This window comes from Cricetulus griseus, chromosome 2, assembly GCF_003668045.3.
Source record: "Cricetulus griseus strain 17A/GY chromosome 2, alternate assembly CriGri-PICRH-1.0, whole genome shotgun sequence".
Taxonomy (NCBI): Eukaryota; Metazoa; Chordata; class Mammalia; order Rodentia; family Cricetidae; genus Cricetulus; species Cricetulus griseus.
Window position 1 is genome coordinate 417,035,491 of NC_048595.1, and position 15,731 is coordinate 417,051,221.

The window sequence follows — 15,731 nt, forward strand, 5'->3', positions numbered from 1 at the left end:
AAATGCTGAGGACTTCTTTAGTAATGTACATGTACATACGACATTTGCACAACCCTTTTTTTTTCTCATGTGTATGTGATATGCATATGGTGTGTGTGTGTGTGTGTGTGTGTGTGTGTGTGTGTGTGTGTGTGCAGGGTGTGTAGTGTGTGTAGGGCAGCAGTTAATGCTGGAAATCTTCCTCTACCATTCTCCACTTTATTCCTTGAGGTGGTGTCTTTCACTTGAAGCCAGAGCTCTCTCTCTCTCTCAGGTCAGCTTGCCCCCATGTTCTGCCTCCTGAGTGCTGGAATTACAGGGGAGTCACAGCTAGCAGCCTGGCCTATACCTGAGTTTTAGGGATCTGAACTCTCATCCTCATGCTTGCGTGGCAAGCGCTTTAACCACTGAGCTATCTCCTAGCCCCACAAAATATTTTAAAGTTAGTGAAACTGCTTCTACACCAGAGCGAACCTTTTAATACCTACAAAGTCTAGCCAACCTGTGTCCACAAACCACATGTGTCCCAGTAGAGCAAGGTGCAGCCCAACCCTTCTGCAAATGAAAATGTTATGTCACAGTATAAAAAGGTTTAACTCTCCTACATGAAAAAGATATGGTAGATTTACCACCCATGACCAACAAGAATGATAAATAAAATTGTACCTTGATTAATGTTAGATTTACATAATTTGAGATGAACGGATGCCGTTTTTCACAGCTTTCAGAGAAGAAAGGGAGCAGGAAGAACTCACCCAGCAGTGTGGCCGTCCGCTCCTTTGGGGCCAGCCCAGCGCTGGGCTCAGCATCACAGCCCACCCTACCTTACCTTCTCTGCTTGCATCCCAAGCCATCCACAAAGTACAGGAAGAGACACTGGGGAATGTTTATATAACCACCCATGAAAATGCCTATAAAAAGGTTTTTTCAAAAGTGATTTGTACTTTACCAGGAACAGCAAAGCGGGAAAACATTATTTTTAGAAACAGAATACAAAAAAAAAAAAAAAAGGATGTTAGGATGTTAAGGATAGTGGTAGAAACAAAGATGTTGCTATTTGTGTGCCCCTGTGTTTCTCTGATACCACCTACAGATTTACCAACAAGGTACTCATTTTTTTTTTAAATCTCAAACAATCTTACCAGTGGGACAAAAGTGATTTGTTTCAAAGGGCAGATCAAATGTGAAGATACAGGGCCTCCATGCTGAGAAGAGGCCTGCTGTCTCCAACCAGGGAGAGGCCTTCAACCTGAAGCCTTTTGTTATGCAGAGAGTCTTTAGTTTAAGAATATTTTGCTATGATTTCCATTGGGGGGGGGAATAAATGAAAGTAAAAAGGGAAGACGAGTTACAATTTATTTCCTTCTTGGTCATCCTCTATGTTTTCCAAATGTTCTACAATGAAAATGGATTTCTTCCATAGCCAAGCTATTTCTTAAAAAGACAGGTGAGGTGACAGGTCCAACTAGCTCCCTGGCATCCTTCAAGAGCCCTGGAGAGACCTCGATTGCCTCCTGAGGTTGCCTGAAAGACTTTCAACTGCAAACAGGGATGTTCATTTCAATGGAATAAAGCTTAAAATGCCAAATCTTGACCAGCAGGTAGAGGGAGAGCAGCTCTGTTTTCTCACTGTGGTGTACCTGCCTGACATTAGCTTACAGGTAGTGGAAGACTGGCTGTTTTTTCACTGTGGTGTGCTTGCCTAGCATTATTCTACTGAGCAGGTTCTTCTTTATTCAAGCAACCACCCCCTCTCCTAAATCCTGACACACAGACACCCCTCCCAAATACCATGCTTTCATCTCCTTCTCCAGCACTAAGTGACATGTGAGCACCAGCTCCTGGCCACAGAGTGGGCAAGGGCCATTCCTTCAGCATAATGCAGGAGGTCATTCTATAGACCTGTTTTACTGTGGCTCATGCAATGATGTCTTGGGTTGGCTCCCCTGATTCTCTGAGTCTGGTTTCTCCCTGGTTCAAAGCCTGAAAGGAATTAAAGTCCTAGGAACACTTTGGATCTTAATATCCTAAAGGAAGGACCTCAACACCAGACACACAACCCAGGCCCAGTTGAATGACCTTCTGAGTTACAACTGAACCAGCCCAGAGAATCGAATTTGGAGCCATCAAGTTTAGATATCAAAACCCAGCCACACCCCCATTCCTCCCCAGGCCTTGGCCAAGCCCTTCACTCTCACCAACCTCAGGCTCCTCACTGGGAGAGTAAGGACCACAGGAGAAGGCCCAAGTACCACATGGTGGTTGGCGCTTGGGTAGTATTTCAGCACTGTATTTCCATGTGCCAGACACAGATGTATTTACAATCCTGAATATCAATGCATCAAAACACATACTGATTATCAATTGTTATTCTCATCATTTTTCTTCCGTGGTCCAATGACCTATTAGATGAATGGATGAGTGGGTGGGTGGGTGGATGATAGATAGATAGATACCTCATTTTTTAAAGATTTTATTTATTTATTATGTATACAACATTCTGCTTCCATGTATATCTGAGCACCAGAAGAGGGCACCAGATCTCATAGCGGATGGTTGTGAGCCACCATGTGGTTGCTGGGAATTGAACTCAGGACCTCTGGAAGAGCAGTCAGTGCTCTTAGCCTCTGAGCCATCTCTCCAGCCCTAGAATCCTCATTTAAGAGAGAAAGTAATTTAACCTTTGGTTTTTAGGTTTCTTCCCCACTACCACCCCACCCCCACTCCATCCCACTCCCCGCCCCCAAGAAAAACTAGCAAAGGAACCTAAAGAACCAGTTTTTGGTTGGTTTGGTTTTTGGCGCTGGAGGCAGAACTGGGCCCTGGTGACTGTTCCCCAAATGCTCTAACACTGGAGCTACATCTGTAGCCTTCTGCCTCTACACTTTAAAAGTGTACCCAGGATCTTACTAAATGCATAGATAAATACATGACACCTTTTAAAATAATGGCCAGTTAAGTGTGTGGAAAAAGAGAAGGGAAGGTGGGGATGTAGGAGCACGGGGCTAAAGCTCAGTTGGCACAGTGCTTGTGTAACAGGCATGAATCCCCACTGTATATACCACAAAAGGGGTGCGGGCTTGGAATCCCCAGCTCCAGCGGTGGAGATTAGAGGAGCAGACATCCAAGGTCATCTTTGGCTACACCGTGGTTCAAGGCAAGCCTGGGCAACATAAGGCCCTGTTGGGGGGGGGAGTAATAGAGGGTAATGAAGAAAAACAAAAATGAAAGGGGGGGGGAGAAGCCATCAGGAGAGACTTGCCCTGGACAAGGTTCTTGGGGAGGGCAGGAAGGTGGAGCATCCAAAACGCCCAAGGAAATCAGTGTGTGTGATGGGGAGGAATGTAGGGACAAGAGAGTCGCTGATTGAATGTGAAGGCTGTAAAAGGGAAGAGCAAATAAACACCTCCCACCCAGGACCTCTGACCAGTCCCTTCTACCTCAGGTTCCAGCCTCTTCTCTCGCGAACTCCGCCGGGCCACAGGCACTTCGAGGAGGAACAGCGCCACCTTGTGGGCCACTTGTTCCCGGTTCAGGAGCCCCGTTGCCGTTTCACAACTTTGAACACACTTCTACACCTCTCTAAGAGGCATATGAGGTATCTTTGCTTTAATTTTGGGGGGTAAAGATTAAACAAGATTAGGATAAGCCCTGCATTTTAAGACCGGTGTCTGGTTCTTTCCACCTTGGTGACCACCTCACACCCTTCAAATGACAGCAGGGAAGCCAGCAGGAACCCTGGGAGCAGCCAACTGACTTGGCTGGGGTTCTCTTACATGGAAAAGCCGAGTTGGCAAGATTCACACTGGGGATGATTTTTTTTTTCAACGATAGGAGGAATGTGGGGGGAGCGTCCCCCTTTGACTGTTGGTGTGGCTAAGAAGGGTCCTAGAAGTTTCTTTTGGATAATTAGCATTATGCACAAAGACTTCTGCATAAAAGTGTACTTTATGACTTGAGTTATAACTCTGAAATCCTGCCAACAGCCTAAAGGGCCAATGAGAGGACTGGTCAAGTCCGGAACAATGCCCACAACCAGTAGAGTGGTATGCAGTCACCAAAAATGGTGCTGTTTTCAGAGATTCTCTTTGAATCTATTTCCTAAAAGAGTTACTGGTAAATATCAGCAAAATATGCTGTATGAAGTCCCAGAAAAATCAGTAAAAAGACTATAATTTAAGTCACCATGTTCCTAGATAAATATTACTGGTCATTTTTCCTGCTTTTTGTCTGGATTTATCGTAATTTTCTATACTAAGTATGTATTATTTCCTAAATCAGGGAAAAATATGTTTCCATACCAGCCAGCCCTCCCTGGCATTCTTACCTGTGTCTCTCAGGCCAGGTGACAAAGATCCTTTTAACATGCTAGGCCAGAGACAACCTGTGGTGTTTAGTTGTGAGGTGACAGAAAGGGACTCCTCCCATGTAAAGGCTCAATGTCTGCTTCTGGCCTATGCCATCACCCACCAGCCCCTCCTGCAGAGGAAGGGGCATGGGAAGCTGGGTTTTTTGGTTTATTTAGGTTTGGTGTTGTTGTTACTGTTATGTTTGGGGAGATTTGTTTGTTTGTTTGTTTGTTTGTTTTGGGTTTTCAAGATGGGCTTCTCTGTGTAACAGCCCTGGCTACCTTGGAACTCTATTTATAGACCAGGCTGACCTTGAACTCAGAGATGTGCCAGCCTCTGCCTCCCTAGTGCTGGGATTAAAGGTGTGCACCACCATGCCCAGCTTGGTTTTGGGTGTTGTTGGCTGGGTATTTTATTTTCCCATTGCAGAGACTGAACCCAGGACATTACACATTTTGGGCAAGAACTCAACCAATGAGCTACAACACCCAACCATGGAGCCATGCTTGATGTCTATACATTAGGATAGATTGGGTATGACAGCACACTGCATTGATTCTGAGCTGGCCTGGTGTCAAGATCATGGACTTAAAGTCTCATTGTTATGTCCTCATGAGAAGATTGGAGCAGGTGACTTTGGAAATAACCTTTATATTGCTCAAAGTGGCTGAGAAATTGAAAACGGTTAGGTTGTGCCACACGAAACTATTTTTATGGATCAAAATGGGTGAACACTGGGATTGTATAGTCATCAAATCAATGCATATAAAGTGCCAGTCAGCTCAGCCACGGGTCCTCAATGAAACGTTATTCCCTCTTCACAGGTCACAGATGGCATGGGTAGAAAGTAAAACAGGAGCCGGGCTGCAAAGACAGGCGTCTGCCCAGGCTGTCTGAGGAAGGAAGAGCTGGCCTTCCGGCAGTTGCCAAAGCCTGGCCAAAGCTGCCCTGGGCTCCTTTTAAAGTTCTCTCGAACCCTACATTCACTTGCCTCTCACCTCCTGACCTCATTAAAGTTACTTCCACAGTAAAACTTCTCCCCCAGTCAGAGCCCTGTGGGCCCCCCCTTGCTGTCATAGAGCCCACATCACGGTAGGGACCCTCCCTGGGGCACAGGTTTACCTGCAGGTTCTAAGGTGGTGGTTCGTGCCTACACCAGGAAAGGTGATGGATATAAGTACCCCAGTTGTAGTCCTCACCCTGGTCCTCATTAGCTGTTGCTATAAGTTCCATTGCACCAGGCAAGACTGAGGAATGGGTACCCACTGTCAGGGGCAGGAAAAGAGAGAGCCACCACTTGTCAGCCTGTCAGGAATTCCACTGGCAAGCAAAGCCAAATGGGCCATTTCCTTGAGACATCAGATTCTTAGTCAGCTTTCTTTTGAGACTGAAGCTCTGCCCTGGCCAGAGGAGAGCTTTGGATTTGTTGGATGCACCTCTCAAACTGAGATCTGTGTGGGAACACTCAGCTGGCAGGTTGGGGCTCATCAGAAAGGGAGACTCCAAGCAGGAGCAGTGAAATGCTCTAAGATGTTTGCAGTCTTAAGTTAGTTGCACCAAGAATAGTGACAAGTTGTATTAGGAAGTGATTCTCCAATAGCTCATTCCCTTAAGGTTCCAAGTAACCCCGAATGTAAATGTTTATGGCCATTTTTTTTAAGTGAGCAGGGGGCTCAGAACAGCTAAGAGCCACTCCCAAGTTCACAGGGATAATATGGGAGAAAGGCAAACCTATATAACCCATACTCCACAATTCTGGTCCTCCTCCAAACTGCAAGAAATCTGAAGGAGAAACTTTATTCTAGAATAGAGATTCTCAACCTAGTGGGCTAGAGACTCTAGAACACTGCCAAGCTATGGACAGGAGTCTGCTCATTCAGATGGGACACCCAGGGTAGTTCAAAACCTTGTGTTTGTTTGTTTGTTTGTTTGTTTGTTTGTTTGTTTTGAGGCAGGGTCTCTCTATGTAGCACCGGCTGTCCTGGAACTTGCTATAGAGATCAGCTAGCCTCAAACTCACAGAGATCCTCCTGCCTCTGCCTCCCAAGTGCTGGGACTAAAGACATGTATCATCATTCCCAGCACCACAAACTTAAAAACGGAGAGGGCCGGAAAGAAGAGGAAGGGAGAAGAAGAAAAAGAATGGAAAATAAGATAACCGTGGCGGTCCTGCCTAGTCATTACTCATTCATCAATCCAACTCCCACAAGCCACTGTCTTGCAAACCCTGATACCACGTTATCACGATTAAGATACCGTTCATTGCTTGGTTGCTGTGACGACAAGCAATCCCAGAGTTTCAGTGGCTCTCAACAGCTGTCACTTGCATCTCACTTGGATCACACGAAGAAGCTAAGCTGACTGAAGCTGGCTTCTAGTCTCCTGTGTCTCCTCAGTGCGGGACAGACCGAAGGAACAGCTCATGACTAGACATGCTATGGGAAATCTAGGAAAGCTGGGCAACTGCCAAGAAAGCCAGTGTCCTGCCATAGCCACACAATAGAGGGCAGATGTCCACTCCATCCACTGGAGCCACAGGAGGAGCAGACATATGTCAGCCTCTTCCTGTGCAAGCAAATCACCAACCCTAATGCAAGCTGCCAGTCTTAGATGATTTATCTATGGGTAAATATTAAAGGTGGTATCTGGAGTAGGAGAGTAGGAGGCTGCTGCTAGGGAATACACTGAAAATCTGGTTCTTGCAACTGACTGCCCCCAACTGAGCTCCATCCAGGCCAAAGGTGGAACCCCCAAAAAGGAAGTCAATGTCTAAATATTGATCCTGAGGTCAGACTGAAATGGCCTCCATTTGCATCGGTGCTGAGGGGCTTCCAGTGAAGCATCAGGTGATGTCACTCCATGCCATTTGCCAGTCTCCACAAGGAGAGGATGTGAAATGTCTTCCTTTGATCCACAGGGACAGAGTCTAACCGAACTGCAAGGAAAGAGGACTTCATACATTCACATAATACCTACATCATGATTCCTCTTCGAGCAATGTGATAGTAGCTGGTGAGACAGAAATAGATCTCCTTCTCAAAGAACTCCCAGCTGAATAGCACTGCGGCCTCAACTGATGCTTCCTCAACTCAACCAAATTTTCATGCAGCAAGTCCGTGGCAGTTCGCTGCATTGGGGCCAAATCTCTTGCCTCTCCACTGTATGTTTTCCCAATGAGTTGTAACCCTTCAAGTTCCTCTTCCGGGTTCAGGATACAGGGCCCGCTTCTTGCTAACAAAAGGAAAGTGGTAGAAAGTACTTTGTACCCAAAAAGCAGGTGTCAGCTGTCTGTGGCCAGAGGCACAAAACAAAGGGCTCCAGCAATTTTTTTAATTATGTAAATGATGAAAGCTGCTTCTTGCTATTTCCTTTCCATCGGAACTCTTGGAGCAGCCGAGGCTTTGATGAATGAGGCCATATCCAAAAATGGTATTCGTGTTACCCAATAAAGACACCACAGGGCTGTTCCGGGCTCAATTTTGGCAACTTGCTCAATATTCAAGCTGGGCTCTTTTTTTTTAATTTATTTATTTTTCCCCTTGTATCTTATCGACCAGGTACAAAGGGATGTTGTTTAAATGAGAAAATCTCTTCCTTTGCATACTGTTCTAAACTCAGTGGGTTCTCTTTGCAGCCAGGTGAGAAAAAGTTGCAATTTCAATACAGAAAAGCCCTTCTGAATGCCTGCGGCCTGGGAGGTATAATGAACAAGCCTTGGTCTTGGATCACTTCCCAGACCCACAACGCAAGAACGCCGTGGTGTCTAAACAGAAGTCCCTGGCTTTCTTTCAGTCCCTAGTCTTATTAGGCTTGATGCTTCTTTATTATGTTTTGTTCTGCATCTCTAAATCCCCCTTCTGAAGCATAATGCTGCAAACATGGGGTCTGTGCGCCCAAGAGCATTGTCCCCGGGTCGCCATGGTAACTCAAGCGCATCCACCAAGCACTTTTCCTCCAAACCAGGAGCTTGCTTGCTTGGGCTCTGAGCTTGCACCTTGCACACACCCAACTCAGTCAGTGCATATTCCCTACCCCCCACCCCAGGGAGAGGGGGGATGTTTAGAAGCGGAAGTGGGGGAGGGGGAGCCAAAGGGACGGTGTGACTGTGTTTTATCGACTTGATTAAAGAATACAGTCCGGTTTCTATTTAGTATTGCTTCACCTGTGCCAAGAGAGGAGCTGCCCGCACTTGACAAATAGGCTGAGAGGCGGCTGGGTTCTCTTCGGGGCTGGAGGGTCACAGATGCCGAGATGTGGTTTCCTAATAGCGTAATGGGACTTTGTACTTCACAGTATCTTTCATCAGGGAACCTCAAAGCCACCCTCATTAGGCCCCGCAGCCCACTGAGAAGGAGGTAGATGGTGGAGTGAGTCCCCCACATAGCAAGCCCAAGGCAAGAAGGAGCCTCCAGCTAGCTGCCAAGACATAAACAGAACCCAGAACCACAAACAGGGCATGGGAGCCCCTGTCTGAGGGAGCTGCTCCAGTGGTTTAATTATACCACAGTTGAGCCCATCATTTGCATTTTTAATTCTACTCATTAAACTGACGGTTTCTGTCAAGGGAGACTTGTCTCCACACATCTCAACTGTCTGAATGCCTGTAGCTGGCCCTGTTCTGTAGAACCAAACATGCAGACAGAAAAGCAAAGAACGGAGTCCCTCCTTTCCCACCTTATAGCGCAGGTAACACGCCTTAGCAGAGTGGCATAGGGAACCGAGGAGTGCCGGTCTCTTTGGTAATCACAAGTCATCTAAAATGTCTTCACACCCCGAACCACAGTGCTAAAAGCCGGTGGTACCTTGTATCCAGAAATGCATGCTGTTTTCAGCTGTGGAAAGTGCGCCCTAGAGAAACTCCGTTAACTCCAGACTGGACAGCCAGCCAGGGGTAGAGGGAATCCCAGGGCCATATCGCCACTCCACTGCATCACCCTGGAGGTCAGCAGCCCAAGCTCCATGTAAGCTGGGATTGTGTCAACTTGTTCCTATTGGGGAGGGGGGCTGACTGGCATGTAATAACCCTTCAAAAAGTTTTGTTGATGACCGGATATCTTCATCAGCCCTGCCCAGCACAGTGCAAGCAAGAACAGGCAAAGGATCCAAAGAGTCGTCTGACCCCCCAGCTCTAAGTGAAGCTCCTTGGTCTTGCCGTGCCCTCGATCTCTAGACTGTAGAGAGATTTCCCTGTTTGGGACTCAGTCCATAAGTTGCTCCCTCTCTCTGGCCCTCCTGTTAACTGCTTTAGTGCCACATTTTTTTTGGGGGGGTGGGGTTTCGAGACAAGGTTTCTCTGTGTAGCTTTGGAGCCTATTCTGGCACTCACTCTGGAGACCAGGCTGGCCTCGAACTCACAGAGATCCGCCTGCCTCTGCCTCCCGAGTGCTGGGATTAAAGGCAAACGCCACCAACGCCCGACTTGTGCCACATTCTTACATTTATTTATTTATTTATTGGTGTCAGGGGTACATGTGGACACCAGAGGAAGGCTCCCGTAAGTTGGTTCTCACTTTGCACCCTGTGGATTCCAGGAATCAAACTTACATGGTCAGGCTTGGTGGTGAGTGCCGGTTGTCTGAACACCCCTGGCTTCTTCGTTTTCATTATAGCAGTTACAGATATTTAAACTTGTCTTACTTGTCATACAACTGTCCCCCCACTAGGGTAAAGGATTTCTGTTTGGTTTTACTGCTCTTCTCCTGGGGCCTGCATAGGTGCCTGGTACATAGGAAATGCTCAATAAATATTTATTGAAGTGATAAACATGGAACAAGAAAATGAAAGAGAAAGTGCTAAAAGTTTATAAAACCAAAAAAGTATTTATTTCTAAAGGAGAAATGTTTAACACTATCTTATCATGCAGACTTACCAGCATTGACACCAAAGGAAAGCCTCCTAAACCTTCTTTAGATCTGAACAAATTTTCAGAGTCAGTGTGTGTGTACAAAACACATCTATACAACATATCATTATCTTCCTGGCTCCAAGAGATCCCACGGTTGGTGTTCTCATCGTTTGCCTCAGCCTCTGGGGGCTTTATTAATGTAATTATAGACACAAGTTGTCGGTGGGTTATAATTGGGTGGGTATGGTTATCTATACGGAACAAATAGAAAGGCATACTGAAGCCAAAATCATCCAGTGAACCAACTGGTCCTTTTGGCCCATTTGACAGCTTTGCAAACTGAGGCTTTGGTGATTAAAGGATAAGATGCTTACATGGCTAGTCCTAAGAGACAGCAGAGGAATTCTGAAAAGCAACTCTGTATTTTCAGGCAAATAAATGGAAATCAGTGGAAAGAGGAGCTGAAAAGATGACTCATCCATTCCTTAAGAACATATGCTATTCTTCCAAAGGACCTGGCTTTGGTTCCCACTCTAACAATGGACTGCTCACAAACGTCTATACTCCAGTTCCAGAGGACCCAATGCATGTGGTAAATATGCATGCCCTCAGATACACACACATACAAATACGTAAGCAAATAAATACATCCTTATTAATGGAAGGCAGCTTCAAAGTATATAAGTTAAGCTTCTCTCAGAACACATAGTCGAGAGATCTACTCCCCCTTCAAACAGTAACCATCATTTTTCCAAGGAGAAGTCTCCCTCAAGGGACATGTCATACAGCGTCATCTAAAAAAAAGCACAGATACTGAAGTGTTCACCATCCCAGGTATCCTCTTGGGATTCTTCCTACTTTTTCACACAGGAAAAACTATCTTGTAGCCACCCTTCACCAATATCCTCCTTGACTGAAGAAGCAGGAAGAAGAAGGAGAAGGAGAAGGAGAAGGAGAAGGAGAAGGAGAAGAAGAAGAAGAAGAAGAAGAAGAAGAAGAAGAAGAAGAAGAAGAAGAAGAAGAAGAAGAAGAAGAAGAAGAAGAAGAAGAAGACAGCCAAATGCATAAGATCACCACGCCTGGGAGGTGAAAAGCAAAACACAGTACTCACTTCTGCACCATCTGCCTTGTCTACCTCCCCCCACAGCCAGTCAGTTCCCTCAATCTGTAGCTGGTTTTCTCCTCGTGCACTGATGGTGCAAACACTCAGGTGACTGCACATTGCTTTTGCACCACCGTCTCCACCTTGATTACCAGGAAAGAGCAATTCCACATCCACAGCTAGGATCCCAGTTGCCCTCTAAGCTCAGAGCAGTACCATACAGGCCCTGGGATGCCTCCGAACCTCCCCTTTGCCTGTGTCAAGAGTCTGTGGATCTCTGTACCTCACATCTCTCAGTCTTCCATTAGCATGACAATTCTAAACATATCTGCTCCATCTCTGAAGAGTCAGGCCAGTGTGGTGCGCCCATGCCAGCAAGGGCAGTATTTGAGTGCTTCAAATGTGCACGCGATCAAGTGGCTTTCCCATGTGAACACATGTTTGGCTGGGCTCCTCAACCTACCATTAACTGGCACCTTGGAATCCTGCTCTTACAAATGTTCCTTCATGTTCCCATCTTTTTTTTACACATGAAGAGAGCTCTATAAAGAGGCTATCCTCTACAACGTTCCAAGTGCTCGTTGTATTAAAATACAGTGACTGTCCCGAGGAACCAAGCTCTCCCTGGGCACAAGTAACAGTTCTTGCTTGCCCTGTGGCTCATGTTCTGTCCCCTGCTGGAAACACTAGGCCCCTAGAGAATAGGACCACATGCGATCTGTCTTTGAATTGCCACACCCCGAGTGGTGCTTGCTCATGATTGCTTCTTTTTCCAATGAAATAAAGAGGCTCGATGCCTTTTTCTGTTATTGTAACAAAATACCCATAATATAAAAATTGATTATCCTGGCCACTTTGAAATGGACAATTCAACATTATTAAATGTGTTCACAGCATTGTATCAAGTCATACTTTTTCATTTTAAAAAGAAACACTTATTCATAAGTAGCTCCACAGCTTGTTGCAAGCAGTAAATAAACAACAACAACAAAAAAAAAATCTATGGAGGCCAACTTGAAGGAAGTCAAGACAGTAAGTGCACTGTAAGCGCAGTGTTACCACTTCATGGATCTTCTGTGATCGACTCCCATTCTAAGAACATATTTGTTAAACAACTGTGCTCTGCTGGGTGCTGGAAAGAAACAGATGAAAAAAGGCAGTTGTTGTCTGTGGGGTTCACGATGCCAGAGCAGACACAGATGCTCAGTCTTGCTTCTCACGCCTAATGTAAACCTCACAGCAGCAGGGACCTCTCTCTCTCTCATTCCTTTGTTTGTTTGTTTGTTTGTTTGTTTGCCCCCACTACTTCACCAGGATGTGGAACAGTATCGATAACCACACTCAGAAATGTTTCAAACATCTGATAGGCTGCCAGGAATATTGATAGAATCTTCACAGTACACACTCATTTCCCAGCCCTGCTGAAAATTTATTAACCAAGTAAAAATATATCGTGAATGAGTCAATAATGAAAATCTTGCTGTCGAAGGAGAAACCGCTAAGAAGACAATAGACTGAGTCTATCTTCTGGAGGGGTTATGATGGGGGATGTCCTTCTCTATGCTGTGAATGTTTCTCTTATTAGTTGATGAATAAATGTTGATTGGCCAGTAGCCATGCAGGAAATATAGGCAGGGCTACCAGACTAGGAGAATGCTGGGGGGCAGAAGGCAGAAAGGGGCCACCAGAGAGATGCCATGTAACTACTGGGAAGGTAGGACACAGGAGCCTTCTCCAGTAATATAAGGCCATGTGTAAATACATAGATTAACAGTTATGGGTTAATAATTAAGAGAGATCTAGCCAAATAACAAGCCTGAGCCACAGACCAAAATTAATATAAGCCTCTGTATGTTTATTTGGGACTAAAGGGCTGAGGGATCAGGTGGGACAGAAGCCATCTACAGGATTATTGGGGGAACAGAGTCTCACTGTGTAGCCCCAGGTAGGTCTAAACTCACTCTCCATGACTTGGCCTCCCAAGTGCTGGAATTGCAATAATGTTCTACCACACCCAAAAAGTTTATTCTTGAAGATGTTTTGTTTTGTTTTGTTTTGTTTTAAATCTGGGCATGGCCATAAACACCTGGAATCCCAGCATATGGGAAGTTGAGACACAAGAATCAGGAGTTTGAGGCCAACCCAAGAAACATGGAAAGAACCTCTCAAAATAAACAAACAAAAACAAAATTAGCCCAACCATCCTTATGGAAGAAGAGGGTATGTGGGTACCAAGGAGGTGGCAAAATTGGATACCTGGAGAGAAAGGCATGTAGCAGAAATGGGTTCATGAAGGACTTTGAATATCATGTTGCAGAATCTAGGTGTTTAATCTCTATCTTATAAATAGAAAATTCTTAAACAATTTGCATGAAATTTGTTCTTTGACAAACTCATATATACATATATATATGTACATTCTATTAAGATTGCTTTTACCCCTCCACTCTCTTATGTCTGTCCCATCCCTGTCATCCCCACTCTTCCACACAATCCCTTCCCACATTCATTTTGTCTTGTGGCCCGCTAAGTTTATCTAGAGCCGTCTGTATGACCCTGGGTTTGAAACTATGCATTGGAGCCTGATGGGATTAACAGTAGGTAGGAGACTAAAGATTATGACTACCCTTCCGCCAATCCATCAGTAGCCAATAGTTTAGTAAGGAAGAGTGGGGACCTGAGTGAGCCTGGATCCATGACTGGGTGTTAGCAGGCCCAGTCTTTTTAGACCCAGCACAGGCAGCCACAGCTAGTACACGTTTGTGATTGTGATGGCTATGTCAGGCCCAGAAGATGGCATATCTCAGCCCTTCCCTGTCTTCCAAATGTTACATTCTTGCTTTCTTCTCTTCTTGTATGTCCTTAGAGGGGTGGGGAAATGTACTGATTAGGGTTGAGCCCTCAACCGTCATTTACTCTCAGCCCTTGGCCAGCAATGAGTCTGTGCTCTTTGCTGTTCATCACAGAAGTTTCTCTGATTAAGACTAACATTTGTCCATGAGTATAAATAAAATTCTTAAAAGGCAGTTGGGTACTTTGTCAATTTAGATGAACCAGACTAGAAAGTTCCCTGGTAGGACCAGAGACCTCTTCAGCCATGGGTTTTAACTGGGCTCCCAGCATCCACAAATGCAGAGTTTTAAACAAAATGTTTGCACTCTGGTCTGAATGCTCATGTCTCTTCAATATTCTTATGTTGAGACCTCACTTCAAAGGTGATGGGATTAGAAGGTAGGGCCTTTGAGAAGCACAGAGGTCATGAGAGTTCAAGCTTTCAGGAATGGAACTCCTTCCCTTAACAAAGAGGCCCCAGAGAGATTCCTCCCACTTAATGCCGTGTGACCTCACAGGTTCTTTAGTGTCCTCACCAGACACTACATCTGCAGGTGCTTTCAGCTCAGGCTTCCCAGATTCCAAAACTGTGAGCTGCGGGTTCTGTTGTTTATGCATTGCTCACTCAAGCAGTTTACTGCGGCCGTCCAAATCAAACAGTTTGCATTTTGGAAAATCTATTGAACTGTGTTCTGTTGTAAGAAGCACTTACACAGCTCATGAGTCCCTGCCTCTCATACCCCATTGACCTAAAACGACATTAATCCAGTCATATCACACTTTTTCTGTTTCGGTCCAGATCATCCCTATGGAGACTCATGACCATTTCCAGCCCAGCCGCCTTACTGGTGCCCCCTCCCTGAATTATGCTTCCCCTCATGATAATGGGAAAGCAAATGCAGAGACATGAATCCACTTGCCCACCCCCTGAAGGATTACTCTTTGAGCTGGCTCTTAAGCTCTTTCCATTAGGTCCTAGTCTGAATTCTCCTGTGAGAAGCTCTCAGATGAGAACCAGAAAGTAAATGTTGAGGGGGAGGAGTGTCCCGAGGAAAGGAGAAGTAGCAGAATGAAAAAGATATAGGAAAGAAAGACAACAAAGGATAGGTTGGTGAGTGAGTTACCTCTTAGCATGTTGGGCTTGGTTCTACTAAAGAACAATATAGCATATACCTCAGAACTGTCCCCAGCTGAAGAAGCTGAGGTCTGTAGCCACTAATTGCTAAACTCATTTTCCTTCAGTCTGCCCTAGACTCTAGCTATTAGGGCCTAAGACAGAGCAGCAGCAAGCTGTGGACTTGCCACCACAGAGAGCTATGGTAAGAAGCTGTCACCTTGCACAAAAATGAGCTTTGGAAATGCAGATGAACCCAGGGGTGGGTCAAGGGTGTGAGGGCAAAATACCCCAGCATCATCTACCAGACCAGCCCACCCAAGATTTCCCTTTTAAAAGACCATGGCAGGCCGGATGGTGGTGGCTCACACCTTTAGTCCCAGCACTCAGGAGGCAGAGGCAGGCGGATCTCTGTGAGTTAGAGACCAGCCTGGCCTACAAGAGCTAGCTCCAGGACAGCCTCCAAAGCCACAGAGAAACCTTGTCTCAGAAAACCAAAAATAAATAAAT